At 40.1% G+C, this 27962-nt stretch overlaps 1 protein-coding gene across 2 annotated transcripts in view; it reads right to left on the bottom strand.

The window, feature by feature from the left end:
* Window positions 1–27962, bottom strand: part of RSU1 (Ras suppressor protein 1) — a 188470-nt gene that overhangs the window by 50344 nt on the left and 110164 nt on the right. The gene's annotated exons all lie outside the window — the stretch shown is intronic.

The raw sequence follows: 27962 nt of genomic DNA, 5'->3' as shown, positions 1-27962 counted from the left end.
GTGCTATAATAACAAAAATACAGGAAGTATGTTTCCTTTTTTCTTCGATCCTTCTTAGGAAATTTTATTAGAACATTTACATGTTGTTACTTAAGACGATAAATTAAGTTGAATGTGGTTAAGAGAAAAATCAGGAAGGAACAGAAAGCACAAAGAATGAGCAATCCTACCACTTGACAAAACTACTGATGTTTAAAGCGTACCCTTCAAAACTTTATTTTATATACACATTTGCATGTAAGTACAGGTCCAGAATCTGCTTTTTAAATTTGTAATATATTACGAAAATTCTCCAAAGCCATTAGTCTTACACAGCATTCAATGGCTGTCTAGCATTCAATCATACCACTGCATCACAGCTTCCCCAATCACAGGCTGTGGGGCACTCTGGTATTCCCAGTCACCCCTCTTGTAAATGAGGCTAAGTTGTCATTTCCTCGGTTATTTAAGAGGATTATAATCACGTACAACATAAAGCAAATAAGGCGAGCTAAAGAATCCCATTTCTTTCAAGGCTCTGGCCGGGAGCTGTCGGAGGGGGTGGTTATGAAATTGGTGTGTTTCAACAAGTGATTTCCAGGTAACTCCAGAAATCGTTTCCATCATGCACCCTTGACCAACCAAGCATGCACAGCATATGCCCAATCATGTTCTTGAATTAGCAGAGCTAAAACTGCAATGGCTTACCTGACCTCACAGAACTGGCTTACGGTGTCCTTCCATAAACACATCATGTAATGCAAAAAGAAAAGTGGCTTTGACAAAGCGACACATCTTACTCAGGGTTTTTACAGAAAAAATTCTTGGAAAGAGGTCATTTAATTAAAAAAGAAAAAGCCTCATTTCTTATACTATTTAATCAACAAAATCAGAATCAGCACAAACAAAATGAGAGCTAGACATGTTCAGAGCAACCAATGATATTCTTCAGGACCATAAAAATGGAAGAAACAAACAGATAAATAATGTTTCAAGGAAAAACACCCTTTGCTTAAAATCCTGGAAATATGCAAATACAACAGAACTTCATACACTCAGGCAACTGGCTCTTTATTCCGCAGAGATTTTTCTGTCAGTGTTACAAGCGAAAAACAAAATATGAATGACAAGTCCACATACTTAGCTGATGGAGAATACAGAGTCCAACACTAACCACATTAATCTCTCATAGAGGTTATGTGACTTCCAGGCAGAAATATTGATTCAGACCTAGTCTCCTGCCACCAAATCTGACAAGTATTCTAATCTGAGCTGAGAAATTTCTCCCCAAAATGTAACTTTCAGTACTTCCCAGGGCTCACCCGGCTAACCTACCTGGTAACTGCCTTGATTATTTAGTTTAATTCATGCACTAAGAACTTTTTAATAAACAGGCTGCTGGATAACAGGAGTATCTACGCACAGACCTCACTGGATACCGAAAGTTCCTCAAAAGCTAACAAATGAAAGAACCAGGCTACATTCTCCATGTAGTTATCCTAGCTTAGATTTTTAGCTTTATGGGGGTTTTGGGGGGGTCATTTTTTAATACTGCCACACTTTAATCATACTCAACAGTAAGAACAAGTCAGTAAATAATTCTAGAACTTACTCTTCTCAATTAGATTTTTGTGTATGCACGCATAACTGAGACTTTGGAAAATTCTTGTTCTTCCTCTCCCACCACTTCCTCCAGCCGCCTCAGGGTCACCCCCATGGACAGCTCCCGGATCCGTGGTCATCAGAGTCGGCAGGCCTCCCTGGCCCGCGCCCAGGCACAGCGTGATCGTCCACTGGATTCCTTGTCCAGCAGATAATCGGGTACGGTGCGATCATTTCTCTTCATCTCGAACACATCTCCTCTTCCTTCCCTCTCCTCACCGTGCATCTTGGGTTTGGATTTTACATTTTGTAGGCCAATTCATCAACTTCAATGGGAACAGAAATAAAACCACAATATACGTGAGAAGACTATTCCTTGAGGTTCTCTTTTAAATTATCTCAACTTGGGGGGTGAGTTTTAAAAACAGAAAGAGAAACAAAACTGGTGTCGTCTGGTATGTTGTGGATCTTTCCCAGCAGATCTTCTTTCCCCTTGAAAATATAAACCAAGTCTGTCCCCATGTTCAAGGTTTGACCAGAGAAAATTCTGGCATCAAAGATACCTTGCTGTTTATTAAGAAAGCAGAGTAACTTTTCAGTTAAGTTACTTTTCTCCTCACATGTGAGACAAGGCAAGGGATGTCAGACTTTATTTGGCTGCCTGGGTCTTTGAAGGGACTGAGATGGTAAGTCTGTGAGAGTCCCTGCTATTCTCATCCTTCCCCACAAACAGCGCTCGTCCAGATTTTAATCTTGCCAAACGTGTAGATACAAAATGGACTCACTGTGGGGTTTTTTTTTTTTTTTAAAGATTTTATTTATTTATTTGACAGAGAGAAATCACAAGTAGGCAGAGAAGCAGGCAGAGAGAGAGAGAGGAGGAAGCAGGCTCCCTGCTGAGCAGAAAGCCCGATGTGGGGCTCGAACCCAGGACCTGGGATCATGACCTGAGCCGAAGGCAGCGGCTTAACCCACTGAGCCACCCAGGCGCCCCATCACTGTGGTTTTAATTTGCAGTTCTTGGATTACTAATGAGGCTGACTGTGTTTCCTCTTTCTCCACCATTAATGTTTCCTTTTCATTGAAATGTTTATTCATACCTCTGACCTAGTGCTCTTTTATTCATATAATTTCTTTATCTGTTTTAGATACTAATCCATCCTCAGCGATATGTCCTGCAGATTACTTCTCCCCACTGTGGCTTCTCTTTTCAATTTGTTCGACATACCCTTTTGATAAAGTGAACATTCATTTTGATATAGTTGAATTTATTAAATTTTTCTTCCTTTGCACAGTTTGTGTTTTTTTTGCGTCTGGTGTTAAGAAATCCGCCCTCCCTTTTATTGCATTCTGTATTTATTTTATGAAAAAGTTAATTTCAAATCTACATGAAATGAAGCTGACTAGAAAGTCTGCACCAGCCTGGTGGTCTCGTTTACAAAAACCTGTGACTGCTGTCCTTAGGTCTTAAAGTTCAGGAAGGATCCTTTGGAGGCTTTGCACCTGTGTGTTTCAATGCCAGAGTGCAGGGACAGACCCTGTGTTCGCTGTAAGGCCTTGGTCAGTCCCCAGAGTACCAAGTCACCTCCACGGTCACCCTTAGTTGAAGAAATTACATCCACAAGTTTCCCATTTCCTGGTTTTGCCTTAGGTCTTCAATTTGCAGCCTCATCTTTATCAAGAGTTTCCATCACGATGTGTGGGATACAGTCTGATACACACACGTCCACACGTATAGCCAGAGAGGTTCAATATCACCTCCGTTGTCAGTTTCTTCCTTCAACTTCCAGAGATGGCATCTCTCTTGCTCATTCGCTTTTTTTTTTTTTTCCAGGTTCACTGAAAATTCCATAATTTTACTTTCCTTTTAAAAGTGGGTTTCATGATTCAAAGATTCAAACATTTAACTGACCTGGAACTGATTTTCTTTATATGTCACAATCTGGTTTCTTTTTCCTTCCTCCACGTGCATAATCCTGTAACTGTATGGTTAATGGGACCGTTCCGTGTCTTCCCACCGATCTGCAGCACGCATGCCTATACTGCGTATGGGCTTTCTATACAGTTCCAGTGGTTTCCCTGTCTACACTACTCCTAATTCCACAGCCTTAACTACTCTAGGTTTATAACAGACCTTGGTCTCCATAAAGCAAGACATCTCACCTCTCTTCTTCTGGTTCTTCCTCAGGAAGGTCTTGGTATTTTGGACCCTTTGCTTTTCTAAGAAATAAGAAACCAGAAATAGCCTGTTGATTTGAACTATCTTTTCTCTCTGGTTGCTTTTAATGTCTCTTTTGTCTTTAATGTCCTGCTATTCCACCATGATATGTCTAAATATGTATTTGTGTTGTCTGGTATACAGTGTATTCCCTCTATACGAGCATGCCAAACTTTCAACATTTCTAGAAAATTCTGTCTTTGCACCTTAAACAAATGACCTCTCCGCTACTGGGAAATAACAGGACTCACACTTGTGTGTGATTTGTAAGCACGCGTGCTGACCGCTTTATTCCTTGGGTAACTTTCCAAGGATGCCGGTACAGCAAACAGCCTTAGAACAGAGTCTCCCCATCTGGCACAGAGAGATTTGTTTACCTTCCTGCAGATAAAATAACATCTCTCCTTGTTGGCCAAAGAACAGATTTGCTTACAGTCCATTTTGAAAGACTGGCGTCTCTGGATAGGACTCAGACTTCCTGCATGACCCACTCTGCAACATCCACATGTAACTTGGGGAGCAGGGGGGAACAGGCTTGAACATGTAGCTCAGGCTGCTTAAAGCACTGTGAGTAATAAAGTCCTTTGTATTTGGCCCAGAAGTCTGCATCTTCAAAGAGCATCTGTGAAACTGTAGCACCCTTATTAAAATAAAAACAAAATTTTCATTATTTATTTATTAAATGTTCTTATGGATGAAGTTTCCAGACCCTTCCAATTCTTCCAAAACCACTCCTCCCATTTTCAATATTTTAGCATTTGGAATTCCAAATTGACCCTGTGTTTCCTCTTTCCCTTCTCTCATCCCTACATCTTACTCTCAAGGACTTCTCACATCCTTTGTCTCTCTGGGCTTCATGTGGTGTGATGTCCTTCCTGATCTTCTAATCCATTCATTCTCTCTTCAGCTGTGTGTAATTCTCTACTTAACCAGCCCACCAAGTTTTTTATTTCTGATGATTTTATTTTTTTTTCTTGTAATTCTATTTGCTTCCTTTTCAAATCTTCCTGAACATTTTTAACGGTCTCTTATTCCCACCCCAATTTTTTTTTTCTTTATGTACTTCCCACACATTTGTTTTCTATTCAAAATCAGTATTCAAGTGTCCTTACTGCATTGGGGACCTAATCTGTTTACTGCTTTTGTTGTCTTTGGTGACCTATGGGTTATGGTAGTCCCCATTTGGTAATTCCTGGATTGCTGTGTTGAGTGTTTGGTATTTTTTATGGTAACCCTGTATACGATAAATCTGGAGGAATTCTGAGGGAACTGGACTGTTAATGCTTCCCTCCGGAAGGACTTAATGCTTATTTCTAACAGGTGCCAGAGGGTTCTGCCAACCTGGACACTTGTTATTTAAGTTTTTTAGGTTAGGGTTCCCATGACCCTGCAAGAATTATAAATTTATACCCCAGATTCACCCCAAAATAAGCTTGTCGCAACAAGCTATCAGGGGATGATGATTACAATAATTATTATTTTTCCTCCACTTAGAGCAATAACAAAAACAGTTTTCCTCATCTGCTCCCTTTCCTGGTGTGCTTTTTTTTTTTCAGCTCTCACTTTCACTGAGGGTATACCTTCTGTGAACGTTCTAGTTCTGTGAGAGTGTTTTACGTTTGGGCTTCCAACATGACCCAGATCTCAGACCTCTTGATCTCTTTTTGCCCAAGGCAGTTAAGCTGTGAATTCCTTATACAGCTATTGCCAGGAGGGCAGTCCTGGCCTTTTTACCACACCCCTTTGGTTCTGATCACCATATAAACTTTTGTCCCTTTGGAGATTTCCCTTACTTTCTTCCAAGTTGAACAAAACGTCTAAAAAGTCAGTTTCTCTGATTTATTCTGCATCTCGCCTTTCATGGTGAAAGGGCTTTCAGCATACTTGATTCCTGTACACCATCATTTCCATGCTCTCTTTTTTTGTCCACACAGCCAAAAAATGGGCATCTTTTCCATTTTGCCAGTGCCTTTTACAGATGCTTAAAATTAGCTGACCAAACAAGGAGGCAAGGGAGATTCTGAAAGAACAGCTTTTCTGTCAAATACAAAATTTAGACCAAAAGCATTCTGCAGCACTCAGACAGCTGGAATAATCTGATATTGCATTTATCAGACTGACATTTGTTTGTTCACACGGTTAAAAGGCAAACCATTTTCACTGACCATTTTACCACACATACCCACAGGTAGCACGTTTCTGATTTTTTGAATGAATTTCTGATGGAACAAAAGACTAGAAATCCTTATTTTCCAATATTTAAGAGATATCATGAACTACTACTACAAACCTGAAAGAGAAGTTACCTTACATTTTTGTTGAATAATATAATATAGCTTAGCTTCTTACTGATTCCACAAAGACTTCTCCATGTTCACTTTCCTATTAAAATTACACTGCCACATTTTAAACCATCCTTCGTGTATGCATTCCAACCTGTCTTTTTTTTTTTTTTTAAAGATTTTATTTATTTATTTGACAGAAAGCAGGAGAGTGAGAGAAAGCACAAGCAGGGGGAACAGTAGGAGAGGGAGAAGCAGGCTTCCTGCTGAGGAGGGAGCCCAATGAGGGGCTAGATCCCAGGACGAGGGGATCATGACCTGAGCCGAAGGCAGACGCTTAACCTACTGAGCAACCCAGGTTCCGCTAACCTGTCTTAACTTTTAAAAGACTCGGGCATTTTAATTTTGGCCATTTTTTTAGTCACAGTATATTTAGAAGTATATTTCTGGTTACTTGACAACATTAAAAAAAATTGGAGAATAGAGAGAAGAATCAATAAATGAAAATCCTGTTGAAATTCTATGTCTGTTTAAAGCAAAGAGGCTTCCAGACTTCAATTAGTTAGACATTCTCTGATAGTTTGTATGCTAATTCCTACTTATTTTAATTAAAGAAAAAACCAGAACCACTTTTTCTTGCCATTTTGAAATTAAAAGACAAAATAATCAAAGAAATCAAGCCGAATACCATTCTGTGGAGTTAAAGATAAGATTAAATTTGACGACAATCCACGACTAAGATGCCAGCTGTAGTGATAATTTGGGGGACATCTCTCATCAATCCTTCAAAAACCCCTCGAAGTTCGAAAGGATGAAAGCATATTTACTCAGTATAAAAAAAGAAAGGAGCCAGAAATCATGATATGATGAAAGGCCCATTCATGTTCCTCAGATTGTGGCTCGCACTTCACGTGGCCTGGGCACCTCGAAGTATCCGCCGGCCACCATGCTCCATGCCACGACATGTTCATTATCCTTCTGACCAACCTAGTCAGGACGGTCCACTCAAAGTCACCCTGTTCTAAACAAGGAGCACTATGTGTTCGCCTCCACTGGGTGGAGAGAACCATTTGTAACAGTCTAGCTAGTTCTGCCCTTTTTCATGCCCTCAGAGAGAAGAGATTTTATCTTGGGAAGATGAAGGAATTGAAGATAAAGATAGATTACTAGTTCAGGTTATAATTTGCTTATTTGGGGATCTGCTTTCTTAAATGGAAAGAGCCGCAAGCTGCATCAAGACTCTTTGAACATTTTCCTCCTAATGCTTTTGATAATGGGTTAAAAATATTCTTCAATTAAGCCTCCACACGGCTCTGCAGGACCAGCACGGACCATTAGCTCTCCCACGGTGCAGCCTGGGAGGCTGGCCGGCCGGGAGCTGAGCTGACAACCAGAAAGATCACAGGAATCACCACTCACAGAGCAGAACAACGACCTGTGTCGTCAGCGTGCAAAGGTCATCCATTGGTCTTTCTTAGTCTTACGCGTGGTCTCTGTGAAAATACAGAAGGAGGAGGATCCCACAGACCGGTGGGCTGATAGTCTTTTTATGTTAAGCACACATAAAAAAGTGCAGCTGAGCCCGAAGGTGTGAAGGAGGCGAAATCAACTCTTTTCATTTTTGCCTGTCATGAAGGGCTGGTCCCAGAGCCAGGGCGGTTAGGACCTCCAAGAAAAAGAACGCCCGGGTGGTCAGTGGGGTCATTCTGGGAGGTGGTGGGCAGTGGGGCACTTTGGAAGAAGAACAAGTCTGAGTACTATACACTCCAGAAATCCCAAAAGGGATGGGGTGGGGCGGGGGTTAAATGTGCCTTCATGAACACTGTTTATGGTACAAACACTGACCTTTCCTTTATTGAGAATTTTATAGAATCCACTAAAATGTAACAGCTCAGAAGCATCTAATACATTTCCTTTAACACACGACTCAGATTTATAAGGAAGAAAGGATTCATTTTCATGTTAGAACTTTATGAGATCTCCAGGGAAATTCTCCACAACTTCACAGCAATTCCCTTTTCCCAGTGCTATAGCGACTGTCCCATGGAGGCATTCAAATAGAGCTACTCACACTCGCTGAACACGGTGTTAGCTCCACGATGGGCAATGGTTTTTCTCCATGGCTCTATGTATGGAAAGCTATTTCTGGAGGATTAGCCACCACTAGGATGCCAAACCAAGAGAAGCAAGGGGATGGTATATACTGGAAAAGAAGTCACATATAGAAATCAATGACATCTAAGACAGGTTCAATGAATGCTCCTCTGGGTAAGCCAGTGTTTTGAAACAGATGGAGCACTCAACTTGGAGCCAGAAGACTTGGGTTAGAGTCTCCTATCCTAGCTGGGTGATCCTGGAGAGGTCACTTAACCTTTTGTAGCTGTGCTTTGCACTCACACAGAGAGAGGGCACTAAACTAGATTGAGGCTTCTCTGAACTCTAGTATAATTAATATTCTAGTTTAAAAAGGTTTTATTTTTCTTTCCTAACATCACCTTCTAAGTTTTTACCAACTTAGAGACGTGTTATTGAAGATTAATATCTCTTTATGCATCTTCTTGCTAAAACCGTAGCCCACACTTTATGGCATTCCATGATACGGTATTATCATTAACACCATTCATTCGTTGATATTTATTGAGTGTTTACTATGTGTCCAACACAGTTCTCAGTACTCTATATGCATTATCTCATAGAATCTTCTTTAATAACCCTATCAGGTAGACACTATTATTTAATTTTACAGATGAGATGATCATTGCTCCGAAAGTTAAATAAAATAAATACTAAGTGGTAGACATAGGATATGAAGCGAAGACAGTCTGACTCCAGAACTCACCATCCCAACTACACTGTCACATTGACTGACCACAGCAACACACTACTGAGCAAGTAATACCTAAATGAAACACAGTTCTCCATGAAATCTACATAATGATTATGAACTACTACTATTTCTCTACTACCTCAAAGAATTCACATCTTGTCCAAATTTTTAGGTAACTGGAATATTTTGATACCTAAAGATTGATGACACAGTACCTTATCAACCTTTCACATTAAATAAAGATTTCTGTCTGAAATATATTCCCTAAAGAAAAAAAAAAAAAACTTGTATTTTTCCTATGGAGATAGATGATTTCTTCTAAAGCTATGTAAAAGATCACATTAGGCAAAACAGGAATGATAAAATATGTATTTGGGAGATGCTGATACTGAAAATATTCCATGGATCATTCTAAAATTTAGACAAATTTCTATTACCGTACCATGATAAAATGGACAAGATAATATATTGAATCAAGGAACAAGAACTCCACAGTTCATCTGGGCAGCTACGCAGTTATGAATAATTTTAATAAATATGCAAAGCTGGTATTCTGCCACATAAAATAGCTAGTCAATTGTGAATCTGAAATATATTTTTAGACTATAATGTGTCTGTCCTTGGAATTAAATAATTGATTGCCACTTTCATGAATACTACTATTTTTGATTTTAGGATATCTGCATTTTGTCTTGTGCTTTCTTAAGATTAATTCTGGTCTCTTCACCATTTTATCTGTGACTATTTTATAGATTAATTTTATAACTCGATTTTTATTCCACAGCTAGGTTCTTGCATACCAAACTACATTGCTGATCACTTGCCAAATGCATCTCTATACCCTAGAGATAACACTGCTGAACTAAGTTCAAGGATATGATTTGAAATAATAAATCCTATCTGCACCACACAAAATATTCACAAGAAGACATGGAATACACGTAGAAACAAATGCATCTTAAAGACCAACTCACCTTCTGCTATAATTGAATGACTACATTAACAATGACACCTTCAAACTACATGTTAATTTGAAAATATTTACCTTAGCCTTTCCTAATGGCCCATGCCCAAGAGACTGGTTCAGACAGTTCTGTTAACTACCACAGCATCAGAAAGACTATGGATCTGTCTTGGTCTCAAGGATGAAAACAACATTTAGCAAGGATGAAGCTTATACTTTAGCTGTTGATCTAATTAAGAAATCAGCTCTGGAAAGCAATAAATTTTCCCAGATTCACTTCTCTAACAAGATTCAGTATAGGTAACAAAAAGGAGTTAGGAATAAAAGTTAAGAGCCTTGAATACAGATGAGACTCTGCCTTGTGTTCTTAAACTAAGTCCTCTCTAAGCTTGTTTATTATAATTCAAGCCACTCTGTCACTGAGTACTTACCAGTGGACATGAGGTAGTGGGCACCAAGTGTGCATTCTCTCACAGTTCATACAGCAGTGCAACTGCACTCTAGTGCAGTGCAATTAGAACAAACAGTATAAAAATCCAGTACCATTAATTCCATTTTACACATGAGAAAATACATGCAATGAGCCTGCTAGATGTTAGGCACTTAGAAGCTAAGCAAAAATGATGAACCAAAAGACGCAGGATCTCAGCCCTCCTGGAGGTTACCAATATGGTGGGAGGAAAATGTACTACATAATCCCACAAATAAACATAATATTAAAGAGCAGTAAGTGCCAAGACGGCACAAGGTATCCTGATAATAAGTAAGTGTGGTCAGGTGAGCTCAGATTTGGAATAAGAATGTGTTCGAATTCTGGCTCTAGCATATACAATTATATCCCTGGGCAAGTTAGCCAGTCCCCCCAATTTCAGTTTCTCTCTCTGTAAAATGCAGATTATAGCACATTCCTTATAGAGTTATAGTGATTAAATAGCAAGCGTCCAATGAACAGTTGTAGTTGCTTTCTGCTATTGTAATTATTTGACCTTATTGAGGGGTGAGGGCAGTGGGGGAGGTAGATTCCTCAGATAAAGGAATCAATGCACGGAATTAACCAGTAAGTGGGGGAGGATGGGTGCTGGGTAGGAGAACTGTTGCAGGCACTTGAAAACATTCAATAACCACACTGATATGAACTAGCTAGGCTATGCTAGATTATTTAATCACCTGGGATTCAATTTCATCATTTGAAAAATAAGGAGGGTAAGTTAGATAATCACTATGACTTCATGATCTTTATGCTTCTATAAAACCTGAAAACAGTAAAACAAAACATTGGATACAGGCATCAACTGAGCACATTTTACTGTTTTTCCTAGTTCTAAATGCAGCCAAAAAGGCCTTGGATATAAATTTTAAGAACAGTCCCACTTTATCTCCTTTCTGCTCCCCTTGCTCTGATCTCCCTCATTATTAACTTCTGTACATCTGTAAATAAAAGGAATCATAGGGCAGTAACCTTGTTTTGCATCTGTGAAGGTGGTTTACATTTCTCTAACCGTAATGTCAATTTTCTCTTTCTGGAAGATCATCCACTGACATGATTCCAGGCAGCTCTCTTATCAAAATGACTGTGGTATATAAATATGGCTGGATGTTTGGGTTTATGTTTACATTTACCAAACTGCTGGTATAACATACATTTATGACCAAATTTACCTCCTTAGTTGGCAGGCTAGTGTCTAATTAAAGGAAGGGTCCTGGGAAGGCTCAGCCAAAAGAAAGATGAACTGTAGCTCCAGCCCATATTGGATTCCTAAATTCTAGGACCATAAAACCCCCTCCCCAATAGAGCTCCCTCCAGCTAGGATTATACAGAAACCTTAAATTCAGGATATATAAGACCAAATTCATCTTTCATTCTCTCCTGCCTTGACTCCTCCCTTTACTCCCATGTCCCCTTTGCCAGCACTGGTCAGCACCATGGATAGCTCCACAGGGACCTCAGCTCCAAATTGTGGACTGAAATGAAAGAATCTTTTACCCCTTGATCAGAAAAACTGGGGGTGGAGGGCATGACATCTGAGCTATTTTTATTTTCTTTTTTAAGGTAAGTAATGTAATATGGAGCTTACCAGGCACTACCTCCACAACAAAACTATGATACAGGCACTCATAATTCTTTATTCTATTTAAAGTATTTTCAACTGTATTTGGAAAAATTTCATCCATACTCACAAGTCGAGAGAATAATGTTTCCCATATACCCACTCATCCAGCTTCAAAAACAATCTACTCAGGGCCTGTTCTATTTCATTCATTTTCACTTCTACTTCCCCTCTTCCAACTCCACCACATTATTCTGAGGCAAATGTGAGAAATTATTTTAGTTCATTCATAAACATTTAAGTATGCATATAACATATTAAGTATACCAAACCTAAGAATTCCTTAATATCATGAAATATCCAGTATTCAAATTTCTTGATTTAAAAAAATCTTCTTACATTTTGTATGAATGAGATTTTCTAAAAACATGCAAATGTCTTAATAAATCTAGTTATTCTTACTGATATCCAAATTGTCCCAGACTTGAGACTCACATCTTCAACCTGGCATCTTGAGTTCTTCTGACACATCTTTGATAGCTTCCTTGCTTTCTAGACTGACAGGATATTACAGCTCAGTTGTATATCCCCTGATAAAGAGCTGGAATTGCCTTTTTATTTTTTTAAAATCCCAGAGTTCTTATAGTGGGAAATGGTGCTTAAAGATAATAATCCAGAGCCAAAAGTGGTATTGTTAACTGTGTTGGCCATTTTTTTTCCCAGGTCTCTCTGGTGGACAGAACAAAGAAACATTTATTTTTAAAGGACTAATTTCTTTTTTTAAAAAAAGATTTTATTTTATTTATTTGTCAGAGAGATAGAGAGAGAGCGAGAGCAGAGGAAGCAGCAGGCAGAGGGAGAAGCAGCCTCCCCAGTGAGCAAGGAACCTGATGTGGGACTGAATCCCAGGATCCTGGGATCATGACCTGAGCCGAAGGCAGACACTTAACCAACTGAGCCACCCAAGCATCCCTGAAGAAACATTTTTTTTTTTAAAGGAAAAAAATACCATGAGATTTTACTGTTAATTTCCAATTCTAAATTATGATTGTGGGATTTAACTTCTCTAATTTTTTAATCTCCTTTCTCTCTTGCTGAAAATCATATTCCCTGATGATATTAACATAATCATTCATTGCTATATACTATAATAAAGAATTATGTCAAAAACAATGAAAATTTTATAACAAAGAATATATCTGAAAAGTATCATTTTTTCCAGTTGTCATTGGTTTTTTGTTTTTGTTTTTTGTTTTGTTATTGGTTTTTAATCCAATAGAATGTAAAACCAAATCACTGTATTTTCAAGTCATTTTAGAACTAGCACCAAAAAGTCCATAAAATATAAGTTCATTTAACTATGTAAGTTCATTTAAGAATAATTTAAAAATGAACAATCATGTACCTATCACCCAGGATGAGAATGAAAACAAGGTAGAGCCACTTTCCCTGAAATCCCCTCCTTTTCTACTAATCAGTATTCTGACTTTGTTAAGATATAAAAAAAGATCCAAATAATCATGAGATGTAAACTATCATGTATGAGATAATTATGGATTTTAATTCAAAATAATAAAAAAAGATCTAAAATGACACTCAGAGAGAAAACAGGATTAAACAAATGAAGAGAGTATAAGTAAGTTGTGGAACAACTCTGAGACTAAAATATGCATAAACAGAGTCCTGAAAAGAGAGGAAAGGCTTGGGGGACAAGGACAAGGAGGGACAATGCTTAATAAAAATATGTGTAAAAATAATGGCTGAAAATGTTTAGGTTTGATAAAAACTATAAACCCACAGATCCAATAAGCTCAGCAAACCCCAAGCATAAAAAAAGGTGAGGAAAGCCACACTAAAGCACATTAAAATCAAACTGCTGAAAACCAGTGATAAAACGACAGTCTTAAAAGTAGCCAAGGTGGTGGTGGGGGCGGGGGAGGGTTATATACACAAGAACATGAGACATACAGCAGATTTCTTGTCAGGAGCAATGCAAGTGAGAGACAGTGGAACAAAAACAAAAACCTGAGACAAAAACTGTCTATTCAAGACTCTACACCAGTGAAACTATCATTCAAAGAATAATGGAGAATAAAGAATTTTCAAGATATATGCAATGTAAAAGAATACATACATGGCAGGTCCACATGGTAAGAAAAGCTAAAGGAAGCCCTTCCAAAAAAAGGAAAATCATACTAGATAGAAATAGGGACCTATACAAAGGAATGGAGGGCACTAAAAGTGGTAAATATGTAACAAAATGTAGAAGATGCTTTATTTCTATTTAGATTGCTGCAAAAGATATTTCACTGATAAAAATAAAAAAAGTGTAATGTGGAGCTCATAACACTAGAAGTAAAATGAATGGCAACAGAAGCATAAAGCCTAAGAAATGAGAAGTCAAAGTCTATTACAGTAAAGTTTTCACACTCTATGTGAAGTGATATAATGTCACTGTGAAATATCAAAGATGTAAATTACAAACACTAAAACACACCCTAAAATTAAACACAAGATTACAGCTAATAAGGCAACAAAAGAGACAAAATGATGTCCTAAAAAATATATACAATGCAAAGGCACAAAAAAATAAAAGTGGGGAAAAAAAACAGATGGAATAAGAAAATGTACGTATATTAAGAAAAGAGATTCAAACCTACCTATATCACTAATCACATTAAGTGTAAATGACTAATGTACCCCAATTAAAAGACAGATTGACAAATGGATGAAAAAATGGATCCAAACTGCATGCTGCCCCTAAGAAACCCATTTTAAAGATAAAGATATAAATAAGTTTAAAAAAATGGAAAATGATATACCATGCTAACATTAATCAAAATAAAGATGGAGTAGCTACATTATTATTCAACAAAGTCAATTTCTGGCCAAAGAATACTAGTATGACTAAAGAATTTCACTCCATAATGAAAAAGGAGTCAATTAATCAAGAGGAACAAACAATCCTAAATATTTATAAATCTAATTACAGAACCTAAAAATACACAAAGCAAAACTGATAGGATTAAAAAGAAAAATAGACAAATTTGTAATTATGTCTGAGACTTATACCCCTCTCTTCATAATTGACAGAACAAGGAGACAAGGATATGGAAAACTTAACAATCAACCAATCTGTACCCAAGTGGTGCAGAAAATATTGGATATCTATATGCAAAACTATACACATTCATCCACACCTCACACCATATATAAAATTAATTCAAAATGCATCATAGACCTAAATGCAAACCCTAAAATTATAAATCTTCTGGACTAAAACAAAGGAGTAAATCTTATTAACTTCGGTTAGGCAAAGAATACTTAGATATGACACCAAAAGCACAATCCATAAAAGAACAAATTGCTAAACCAGACTGCACAAAATTACAAGGTTTTATTCTTCAAAACACACTGCTAAGAGAATAAGAATAAAAAGATCATAGAAAGGTAGAAACACTTTGCAACATACACAACCGATAAAGGATTTGTATCTAGAACATATGAAGAATCTCAAAGCAATAAATGAACTATTCAAAATGGATAGATTTGAACAAAAATTTCACTAAAGAAGATAGAGGGATAACTAAAGCTCAACATCGTTATTCATCACCCACGTGGGAACCTACTAGATGGGATAAAAGTGAAAATGAAACTGGCCACAGCAAGGGTTGACAAGGATATGGAGCCACTGGAACACTCAGACACAGCTGGCTGGTATATAATGTGACATCACCACTTTGTAAACAGTTTGGCAGTTACTTAAGAAGGCAAATCCATGCTTAACATATGATCCACCCATTCCACTCCATATGAAAAAGGACAGCAGGTGTCCAATCAAAGACTTGCACAAAAAGTTCGTGAAAACTATTTGAAATAACTCCAAACCGGAAACCACCCAAATACCCACCAATAGGCAGCTGGATAAGTGAATTGTGGAATGCCCACTTAACGGACTACTAAGCAGTAAAAAGAAATGAACTACTACTCCATGCAACAACTTGACTCTCAAAGTCATGTTGCTGAATGAAAGGAGCCAGCTTAAAACAAAACGGTACGCACTCCATGTCTAAATGTAATACTTTATAAAACATAACCGTACATTTAGGAAGAAGATCATTGGTTGCCTAGAGATGGGGTAAAAGGAATGAGGTCATGAGGGAGAGGTTCAGACAAGGGCACAAGCAAACTTCTGGGTATGACAAGTAGGTTCACTGTCCCGATTCCAGTGCCTAATTTAGAAGTGTATACCCACATCAAAACGCAAACAATGAATCATGGAACGCTCCATCAAAAACTCATGATGTACTACTGTACAGTGACTAAAGCAACATAATAAAAAAACTATTTAAAATTGTATTAAATTATACGCCTTACATATGTCGTTTATTGTATAACAACTGCTCTTCAATAGAGACATTGAATTAAAAAAAAATCCAACTGGCCCAATGTCACACAAGTAGCGGAAGGGGTGACAGTGGGATTTGAACCCAGGGAGCCTGCCTACAGAGCCTGTGTTTGCACGCACTGTCTCCTGCACATGCCTCCTGGAGCTAGCTTACTCTCCAGAGCTACGCCTGCTTCATGTTGTGACTAAACTCTCCTCCTCCTGGGTTCCCTCCTAGGTAGTACCAAGAGACATTTCACCATTTATCGACATTTCCTTTGGTGGGTATTTAGAAGCCCTTGGGGTTCGTGGAAATCCTTCTCCAAGGGTCCCCAAGTTCCACTGGCACAAGTGTGCACTTCCAGACGCTGGCAAGGCTCTGAGCCCAGAGGCTGGGGGAACCTGGCTGCAGTTCCGCCAGCTGCTCTGAAGTTCTCTTCTGTAACGGAGGTGTCAACATTTATTTTCAAAACTGGGAATATGGGCATGATATACAGAGAGTGGTTATGATTCTTTCATTCATTCATGTACTCTTTTTTTTTTTTCTGGTGATGCACATAATTAAAACAAAGTCACACTATTGCCATATCTTAGGGTGAACCCATAAAATGCCATCTTCTTGTCTTCGACACATTGTTTACAATAAAAATTTGATCAGGAGAATTTTGTTTGAAATACGCAAAATTAATGCAACCTATGAGAAAATTTAATATCATACTTGGAAGCAGTGGATTGATGGATCCTTCTGTGTGCAGACAAGCCAAATATTTCTTTAAGCACACCACCACTCCTCATCTTTGCTGGGCAGCCCCCGAGGTCATCGGATCGGTGACACAGGTGAGGGAGATGAGCTACAGCAGGCAACCCCCTGCCTGATACGGTTGCTTCTCGTATAAGTACCGCGCGCTAACCGATTGCGCCACTGGAGCTCCTACGGTTGCTTCTCAATACAGCTCATGAGTCCTCTGGTTGTTCCCCCAAAGCTGAGTGCCCAGTGAGGAATTCCCTAGTCCCTTCCACATCTGGGTTTTTAGATTCAGACACTGAGCTCTAAGTGGTTTTCCTGACTTGTCAACAAACCTTATTTTGAGGGCTGGGGCAGGGGGGATAGGGAGGAAGAACTAACTACCTCCCATCCCTCCCCTCTGCTTTGCTGTTTATTTCTAAGCAACAACTCTAGTTCCAAACCTGCCAGTTCACCTTCTACAGATTCTCTCATGCCATCATGATGGCAGATGAGTCCCACCTGCATCGTGGGCTGCTGCTCAGTGGCCAAAAGCAAGGTTCCCGCCCCAATCCTCACAGAGGTATCTGTTAAGAGGATGGAGGCTGGCTGATTCATAAACAGGAAGAAAAACAGGCTAACAGGCTGAGTCTAGGTCAATTACCCCCTCAAAGGCTCTGGTATTTTTTTTTTTTATATTACCTTCTAAAATTCCATGTGTGGGGGTTTCTTTCAAAGCCTGGCTAAAAAGAGCTACTAGATTTGATGGGGAAGAGTTGGCTAGGGAAGGCTGCAGCCTTGGAAACATCACAGAAACATTTATGGTGATGGAGGCGACACTAATAATACCACGAAATCTTAGCAACTCAGACGCGAGAAGAAAAAGGGAAACACTTAAAAATGTAAAATGGATGTGCGACAGAAGGTTTTTAAAAACGTTCCTCAAGCAAAAACGTTGAACCTGCAGGCTACAGCGTACACTTGGAAGAACAACAACTCTCATTCATCAAGTATTTTGAGAGCTGAGCAGGGCCAGGCACAGTCTGAGGCTCCCGGCGACACGGTCTTGCGCAAAACCAAGTCCCAGCTCTGGGGGGAACCTCCATTTTGGAAGGGGGCGGGGGTGGGTCTGTTTCTGATAGAACGGTGTTAAGTGTTGTGTGGCGATGACATCTGAGCAAAAACTCGAATGGGATGGAGGACAAGCCAAATGTCATCTGGAAATCGAATATAAGAGTAAAACTATTTGTGTTAAAAGAGAAATAAACAAAGAAGGAACACAGAGAACTCCAAAAGGTTGTATCGGTACATTTTCCCTGCTTAGCATTATGGTCTTCTAACAAAAAGGGATTCTATCTAGAAACGAGGTGATCTATACCTTTGTTTTCTTTAGTATAAAACCTAGAAGGAAGTTATAATTTGTTTTTCTTTTTCAGTGCTCTGGGGACAGTGACAAGATTTCCAAAACTTACGCACTTAGCAGTTCATTCCAGAACACGTGAGACCAGGTCCAGGAAGAAATGAAAATGAAGGCATGCCAACTTGGGATCACCAGTCACGTAAACACACGCATGCTTTAGTATGCATAACTTGCCAAGGGGGAAAGTGGATTAATAAATTTTAATTATAGAGTAAAGCCAAAACAAACCTAATGTTTCAGGTAAACCGTAACCATCAACAAGAATGCATGCTCCTTTGAATACAGCTTATTTTTCTGTTTTGTCACTCCAGTGGCTGGAGTGACAAGTCACTCTACTCTTGACCCTTGTTTGGAAAATATTTACTTCTGGACCCTTGGTTTTGCATGCTAATGTTATTTTCCACTTAAAAGAACCAAGACTTCTTGGAGAAAAGTTAGTTCTGGGCTGAGAATTATAACCTGGGACCGGAGATAATAAGGAAACTAAGACACAAAGAAGAGATCATGGGGAAAACTTGGGAGGGGTTGTACTCACCAATCTGATTTCAGCTGAGAAAGGCAGGAGGCCACACTGATGCCCAAAGAGATAAAGGATATGAAGTGTGGTGGAGAGGCGCCTTTGACTAGGTAATAACCGACTGAAGTCCAACTATGACACAATGTTAACGTGCAGCCCACGGCAGATGAACACATACCCACTGAAGCAGAGCGGGAGGCTGGTGAGAAGATGGGTTTGTGTTTGCTGGGCCAGAACCATGCACAGAGGCGGATGTTAGATCAGAATTAGGGTTAGAGGGAGGAAGACAGGCTTTTGGGAATGCCCTCTCGGGACACCAGAATGTGGCTGCCTGTGCCTTCACCACAGGACGGGGATGTGGCCCTAAAGGGGGCTGGGCTTGTTTTAAGAACCAGAGAAGCCAGATAATTATGACCATACCACGAAGCATCAAACATTAACGCCCCTAAGAGAAAGTCAACCATAATCTCAGCGCTGCTTCTTTTTGTTCCTACATAGGACTCAAAAGCAGCAAGGGGAATACAAGGTTAGTGAGTCTCTGAATAAGATGGATGGAGTTTGATTTCTGGCTCTACCAGTCGGGTAAAACCTTGGCCATTTTACTTCATCTGAGACTCTCTGTCTTCTCATCTGAAGGCCAGGTGAATGCCTATGTCTCATGGAGTCATGAAATTTTAGGAGATAAATAAAGCCTATACGGAACCCCCCGCAGGGCTTCAACCGCGGCAGGAAGTCAGTGAATGTCAATTCTTCCTCCTCCGTGTAATGGAGGCAACTTCTCTCATTCACGGATCCACCTGGATGCTAGTCCATGAATAAAAGAAATGGAAGGAAGGGGAAGGGTACTGGACTTAATCATGTTCTGAATTTTTCTAGCAGAAGCTGCTCAAGATTCTTAGTATTTCAACCACAGTAAAATCAAAGTCGTTTTGTGTAATGCATTCATGTGGTGGTTTTGAAGGAGCATTCCCCCATATGCCATTATTTCTTTTTCTAACCATGTTTCAGTATAAATTATAGAGAATATTTTCATTCAATCAACTTAATGACCAGCAGTCTCCCTGCGGAGCTTTCTTAGTATTTCCACTTATTCAAAATAAAGCAAAAGTCTACTTCAGAAAACTCAAAAGAAATACAGTTCTAACGTTTTAAGTATTCCAAAACAAAAATTGTTATTAACAAAATTTACATTCCTTAGGAATTATCTAGAATTTAGTTCCAAAATAAATTCGCTAGTTGCAAGACATAGTCTATTAAAAGATCACCACTCACGCAGTTTCTATTGAGGATGCACAAGAACAGATTAAAAATGCTCATAATCTCACACAAACAGTCTGAAACACACACGTCATCTTAGCTCACAGCCAAAAAAATTAGATGAGAGAGAAGAATTAAGACAAAAAAATCCATGTCTCTTGTGTGGGAACCTGAAGCCCAACCTCATCCTCTCATACACAGTGAACTCCTCCAATGTCCATTCTTTCTCCCTTCGAACCCTCACGACCTTTCAAATACAGAAAACCTTACTTTCAATCACTTCAACTCTTAGGTAGGAAAATATCCTTCTTTAAAGATATTCAACACAAAAGTACATTTGGTTGTTTTTTTCTTCCTTATTCTACTCTGTGACCTCTTTGTGAATGACACCTTTTCCCATCTCACATTAGATTAGAAAGGGAAAATGGACTGCTACAGATTCTTCCAAGGATACAGGAGAAACTGACGCTATCTGAGGAATATTATAAAAAAAAAAAAAGTAAGATTTCACAATACTTAAGCCAAGAATAAGCATGATCACTGCACTGAGTGAGAAACCTTCTTTCAAGGTCTCATCTAGAGTCCCTTTCTAAGACTCAGGACACTTTGAAAAGGTTTTGATTTTTTTTTTAATTTATTTATTTGCTTGACACAGAGAGAGAGCACGCGCGTGCAAGCAAGCACACAAGCAGGGGGAGTGTGTGCGGAAGAAGCAGGCTTCCTGCCAAGCAGAGAGCCCAACGTGGGGCTCAATCCCAGGATCCTGGGATCATGACCTGAGCCGAAGGCAGAGGCTTAACCCACTGAGCCACCCAGGCGCCCCAAAAATGTTTTGGCTATACTTGGTTCAACAGCGTACCTGGTAAGAAGGCTTCCACTCCATCTCGGCAAATGAGCAGAAAAGAGCCAGCACAGGAGAGAAAACTGATTAGAGGTATACATTTCTCAGACAGACTGAAGATGTGGGGTCCAGACCTCCACCATAAAGCAAGTTATTTCCTTATTTCAGTAAAGTGGGTCACATGAAGGTTTTGGTTTCCCAGCACATATAAAAGTTATGTTGACATCATACTGTAGTGTATTAAGTGGGCCACAGTATTCTGTCTAAATAAATACATATTTTGGCTAGAAAAGGCTGACCACCATGTGAGCCTCCGGCGAGTCCTCGTCCTTTGGCTGGGGGAGGGTCTTGCTCCAAAGTTGATGGCTGCTGACTGGTCAATCAGGGTGACTTAAAATAAGACAGCACTGGGGGCGCCTGGAGGGCTCAGTCAGCTAAGCAACTGACTCATGATTTCGGCTCTGGTCACGATCTCGGTCGTGAGATCAAGTCCTGTGTTAGGCTCCGTGCTCAGCAGTGAGTCTGCTTAGGAGTCTTTCTCTCCTTCCCCTTCTGCCCCTCCCCCTCCTCTATGTCAAATAAATAAATAAAATCTTAAAAAAAAAAAAGAGCAATGAAATCTGCCACCTCACCCTACTCCTCCTTTCCCAAACAACTTCTCTGGATCATGGGATGCTGTTTCAGCACTGTACCCAAAGGAGAACTTTTTTCCAAAGTTATGCCAATCCTTTCAAACTCCGCAGCGTACATAATACTCTAAATCCTTTTCTGTCGTTTCAACCATCTTTAGGGCATCTTCACTAGATTCCCACTTTCTTTGCACATCCCTACGAAGCAACTCTTCATCCATTCAAGTTTTCTCATGAGATCGCAGCCATTCAGCACCATCTTTAGGCTCCACTTCTAATTTTAGTTCTCCTGCGATTCCCCCCGCCACTGGGAGCTGTGTCTCAGGGAGGGGAGGCCTGAGCAGCAGGAGAGACAGGGCAGGCACCGGCCAGTCCAGGGAGCAGCCAGAACACACAACGTCCACCCATGAAGTCTGTTGTCTTACCGAAGCACAACCTGTGGGGCCCTAAAGCAATGACACTAGTAACATCAAAGATCACTGATCACAGGTCACCATCAGAAATATACCAAGGGGCGCCTGGGTGGCTCAGTGGGTTAAAGCCGCTGCCTTCGGCTCAGGTCATGATCCCAAGTCCTGGGTTCAAGCCCCGCATCGGGCTTTCTGCTCAGCAGGGAGCCTGCTTCCTCCTCTCTCTCTGCCTGCCTCTCTGCCTGCTTGTGATTTCTCTCTGTCAAATAAATAAATAAAATCTTTAGAAAAAAAAAAAAAAAAAGAAATATACCAACAGGGGGATGGAGAGGATGGCTGGGTTATGGACATGGGGGAGGGTATGCACTGTGGTGAGTGCTGTGAAGTGTGTAAGCCTGACGATTCACAGACCTGTACCCCGGGGCAAATAATACATTGTATGTTAATAAAAATAAAAAAAAAAAAAGAAATATACCAACAATGCAAGAGCTTGAAATATGGGGAGAATTACCAAAACGTGACACAGACACAAGAAATGAGCAAACACTACTTGAAAGATGACACCAACAGACCAGCTTGACACGGGCCTGCCAGAAGCCTTCAATGTTTAAAAACCATGCACCATCTGAGAAGCACAATAAAGCAAAGTGCAATAAAACGAGGTATGCCTATATACCGCTACAATCTTTGTGGTTTCTTAACTTCAAGGGCCCTACAGGTTCTTCTGTGGTTTGTAAACACTCCATTAAGTAGTGAGTACGTGTACAAAACAGAACATTCAACAGGTACCGAAGGGTAAACAGCAAGGACAGTATGGCCTGCCCTCCAAGCCTCTAGCCACCCAGTTTCCTTCCCTAGAGATAACCACCCACACCAGTATCCCAAGTCTCTCTCACAAAGAGAGACAACATCTGTAACACATACACACTCCCTTACAAAGAGAAGGTGACAAGACCAGCACGGAGTCTGTGGATTTCTGAGAGGAAGGGCTCACTTTCAAACACAGATCACTGATTTGCCGTTAAAAAACAATTCATTTCTAATCTGAGAGAAGTACGGTAAAAAAGCGGAGATCTATGCAGTGAAAGACTAATGTGAAGACGTCATCTTCACTTAATACCGTATTTTGAGAATGCATTTTAATGTTCTGGCTGTTGTTTACTGGGCACGGCAACACACACACACACAGAAAATATAACTTGGTCCATTCTAGAGGCCGGAATGGTTTCTGTTTTTTCTTTTGTGATTTCTTTTAGAAATCAGGGCAACCTGTCAGTGGCTCCTCTGCGTGAGACAGGTCATTTATATAAGACATCAGGGGCATGCCACAGGCGAAGCCCAGGCTTGTAGGAATCTTGAGTATTGCTCTCAAAAAGATTACAGCCTCTTAAGGGAGAGAAAACATGTACTCAGCTCCCTTTCCTCCGCCCCACTAAATAAAGGCCAGTATTCACAGAAATAAATACTATGTTATAAAATGATAAACAGCATTTGTAATGAGTTGACCACAATGTCTATCACATGGTCAATGTTCAGTAACTGGTGACTATTATTATTAAAAGGAAAAGTAAAGGTTCTGAAGAAAAAATGATAAAAGGGACTTGGAAAACATAGGCGATAGGGAAATATTCAGAAAAAAGGTCTGAGGAAGCAGTATTTGGTACTTGAAGAACATGTGGGCTTTCAATAGGTAAATAAGGGAAAACGGAACATTCCAGGCAGAGAAAAGAGCACTTAAGGAGATGGGAGGTGGGCAGGCACATTTTGTATGTTTGATGGGAAATAACCCAGCTTTGTCTTTCGGTTCCATTCCCAAAGGATCTGTCTACAAGCTCCACAGTGGAAGCTCAGCCCTTCCTTGGACCTCTGCCACGATCCTTCCATCCTAGAAACTAGTGAGGGTCTGGTACACTCAGGACAGGGCTTGGGTGATGGAAAATCTCCCCTCCAAACAGCTCAGCCCACAGGATGGAGATCCAAGTCTTCTGTGACTCCTTCAGAATGGTGTCAGGAGCAGTGCCAAGAACACAAGAGACCTAAGCCTGAGTCTCAGTTCTCAGAAGGCACACACGGAGCCCATCCACAAGGGAGGCAGTCTGCCGACTGCTGTTCCCCCATGCCACTTCCAAGAGCTCAAATTCAGCAATCTCATCCCAAAGGGAAGGACAGAGCTTGCGAATTCTTAACTCTGGAGCACAACTATAATAGAATTCCAAAGGAAATGCAGATCCTAGGTTAAAACGGATGCTATACACTTCACATTCCAACATGAGGTGTCCTACCTTCTGTCTATATGGCATCCTCTGTCTTCCAGTTAGACCCAACAAAATATTCTACTGGAGAAAAACAAAGGGAAGAGGTTCCACCTAAGAAACTAACGATCACCCTGACCCTTTGCATGAAATTATGAGTAAGTTTTCTGATACGGGTTGTAAATATAACACACGACCGACAAAACGAACAGTCTTAAACGATCCTTTACATGCCACTTTCTCTACCCTATTAAGATGCTCGTTGTTTCTTTGATTTATCTGATAATAAATTTTTGATGACTGGTAAGTCTCATAAAATTGCTCTGGTGCTGGCTACACTGATTAATAAGTCTGAAGAATCGAAAGTGTCAGGAATTCATGTGTACGAATAAGTTACTGCCAAACATATATTAGGTATTCCATAAAATATAGAATAAAAAGGTTGATCTGGTAATTTTATCTTGTATCCATTCTCCTGTAACAATTTATATTCAGGGTCATCATCATCCTTCGTTGCCTTAAAAAAAGAAATCAATGAAGTAAGTCCATATGGGGGCAAATTCAGGAATTAAACTAAATTTTTTAAAAAAGGAATGGACTAATATAAGATAATAAAACATGTTTCCCAGAAGAAAAAAAAAATCGGAATTCGAAATCATTGCTGGGGCAACTTGGAGATGATCTAGTTTGAATCAGTGTCTTTGAGATGGGGAAGCTGAGCGTGGCTATGAAGAGGCTGTTTGCCACGGAGGGAACTGAGACCAGAGGCCCACCTCAAGGACCAGGACATACACTAAGAACAGAGCGTCAGAGCACAGTATGCCTGTGTCTTTATGCCATGGGGCATCACATGAAAATATGCATTCCATATCTGATGCCCCTCTCTCTGCTGGAAAAGCAAACCACCTTAATTACATGAGAATAGAATTCCCTGCCCTGTCATTAGTAGTCTCAGTCTTGCCTGTTAAGACTACAGAGATAAGGTACGAAAAATGCAACAAAGTTGTAAGGGCTCCAGATGTGGTAACTGGAACTCTAACATGAGACAGGAAATCTCTCACCCCTTACTGAGTAACATGCCAGTAGCTACCACTGAGGACCACAAAGTCCCAGGGAGAAGATCCCATACCTGCTAGCGTGGGTCCCATGGCATACGAAGCAGACAGGAGGCACAACGGCCTTCTGTACAACATCTTCCTTCTAGAAGATTCTTGTGGGAGAAACAGCGGGGAGTCCAACAGTTGATGCTCAATGTAACCCTCACTTCTTGAAGTCTCTAGCCAAATACGACAGAACAGAGGGCTTTCTTTGGCGCCCTTCAGTCCCATGGGACCCTTAAATCCTAACCAGTTTCTGTTTTAATATGGTCTACTGCGAAAAGATCAGAAATAAAAACACTGACTCCTCTACCAGGCACAAGAGCCTATCCCGTGTCCAAACAGGAGTGAATCTGCATGCTTTGGAGGAACATCGAACTCCAGAAGCCAAGCATATTAGGAAAGGCATGGGGGAGGGAAGTGGACCAAGTCTCAGAGAGTTATTCAAACATATTTGCTAATAGAGAAAATATGCCTACCGTGAAGTTATGGGGGCTGTGGAGGAAAAGCGTAAAGAGGCGGAACACGTGGATAGAGGACTGAATGCTATTTCTGGGCATCCGAGTAACAGTAGTGTTATGGGTTGAACTGCACCCCTCTCTACTCCCAAACTCACTTGTTGAAGCCTTAGCCCCAGGCACCTTGGAATGTGACCATATTTGTGTCCCTATAAAAATGGGAAATTTGGATGCAGGCAGCAATGCACAAGCAACAAAGATGATGTGAAGAGACACAGGGAAAAAGTGACCATCTACAGGCCAAGCAGAAAGGCCTGAAACAGATGCTTCTGTCAGAAAAAAAAACCAACCCCACCCACTTCTTGATCTTAGATTTCCAGCCTCTAGAACCCTGAGACAATGAATTTCTGCTGGGTGGCTTTGACAGCCAAACTTGGACAAAACTAGCTATCAGCAGGAAGAAAAAGAAAAAGCCATGTGCTTACTCAGAAACCTGACATAAAACAACCAATACCGGAACGATTATTTATTCTCTGAATATATGTTATCAAATTGGATGGAGAATCAAAACTATGTATAATCTAAAGGTAATGGAATAGCATATGTTCCAGATGAAACTACTTAAAAATTAACTATCAGAATGGAATCAGTATTTCTTGACGGGAATCTTTTTATACCATGAGTCTTGAAAATACATATAAGATAATACACGAACACAACAGGGTAAAATATGTAAAGTTGTTTCCTTAATGGTTGGCAAATAAACTGTAACATCAACAGATACCTATGAATGTAACTCACAGCTGAGCTTTTTATCTGATAAAGCTGAGTGAAAGTCCTTTCATAGAATACATTCTAAGTCAGAATATCTGATAGCACAGAAGAACCCTGAACTGCTAAAAATTACCAAAACCACCCCCTCGAAACCCTCTACTAATTCTTGACCATAATGAGAGACCTGATCTCAATAAAAAGCCAGCATGTAATAAAATATTACTGTGTAGAGAATAGAAATCGCAGGGTTTTTTTTTTTATTATAAAAGTGCCACTTATTAATTTATCTCTCAAATAAAAACTGTAAATACATCCAATAACTCATTTTAGCAGGATAGAAAGCATCGAGCACTGAACTTTAAGATGACAGGGAGTTTAAAAAAAAAGTTGTCAATATGCAGGGCTGATCAATTTCATTTCATTGAGGAGGTCAATACTCAATAGCTCAATATAATTATATCAAGTAAGTCTCATCTAAAAATGGAACTCTTAATAGCCCCTGTAGAGGAAGTAATATGACACATTTCCTTTTTAGAGCACAGGCTGAGGCTAGCCTATGCTGATTTTCTTCCATCAAGTGAGCAAATTATATTCTATTTACTTTAAACTGATACCATGGCCAATCACGCTGTACATCACACTCTAGCGATACAAGAGAGGCTCGAGAGGCTCAATGCAAACCTGACAGTCAACATATAAGTCGATACCAGGTGGGGAGGGAGGACAGGATTGTTCTGCTCTTCAAAATCATAGTATGTAAAAGTAGGAGGTTCAGGATAAACATCACTCTTCTCCTTTTCTTGTGGAAGTTGTGTTTTGTGTGTGTGTGTGTTTTTTTTCTCATTTATACTAAATGTATTCTCAACTTTTTAATGGTAAGTACACTAGTCGCTGGATAAAAAGCAGAAGCACTGACAGAGCTTCTGCTCAATGGTCAAACCTGACCGACCCTGTTCCCACAGAGTTGGCAGGCCAGCAGCATGTGGCTGGGCTGTGACCACACTGGAGGACCATGGTGAACGTGGACAGGTGAGGGAAGCTTCTCCAATCTGCATTATGTATCCAAGTCCGAGGGAAAAAAAAAATCTCAGAATATGTGTAAGATGGGGCTTCCTGGATGCCTTCAGAAATACCGGGTAGCCCCCTGAAGCTGGTTTTTAAACCCTGGCAGGGTTTCACCTTAGACTTTTATAGGTTTAGGGGGTGGAGGTTCCCTACCGTGATGGGGGAGGGGGAGGTTCCCTACTGCGACTCTTCTGGAACCCAGGTGCACCGG

This window comes from Lutra lutra, chromosome 8, assembly GCF_902655055.1.
Source record: "Lutra lutra chromosome 8, mLutLut1.2, whole genome shotgun sequence".
NCBI classification, from domain to species: domain Eukaryota; kingdom Metazoa; phylum Chordata; class Mammalia; order Carnivora; family Mustelidae; genus Lutra; species Lutra lutra.
Note: the sequence above shows the minus strand (reverse complement) of the source record. Positions and strands in the feature narration are given on the sequence as shown.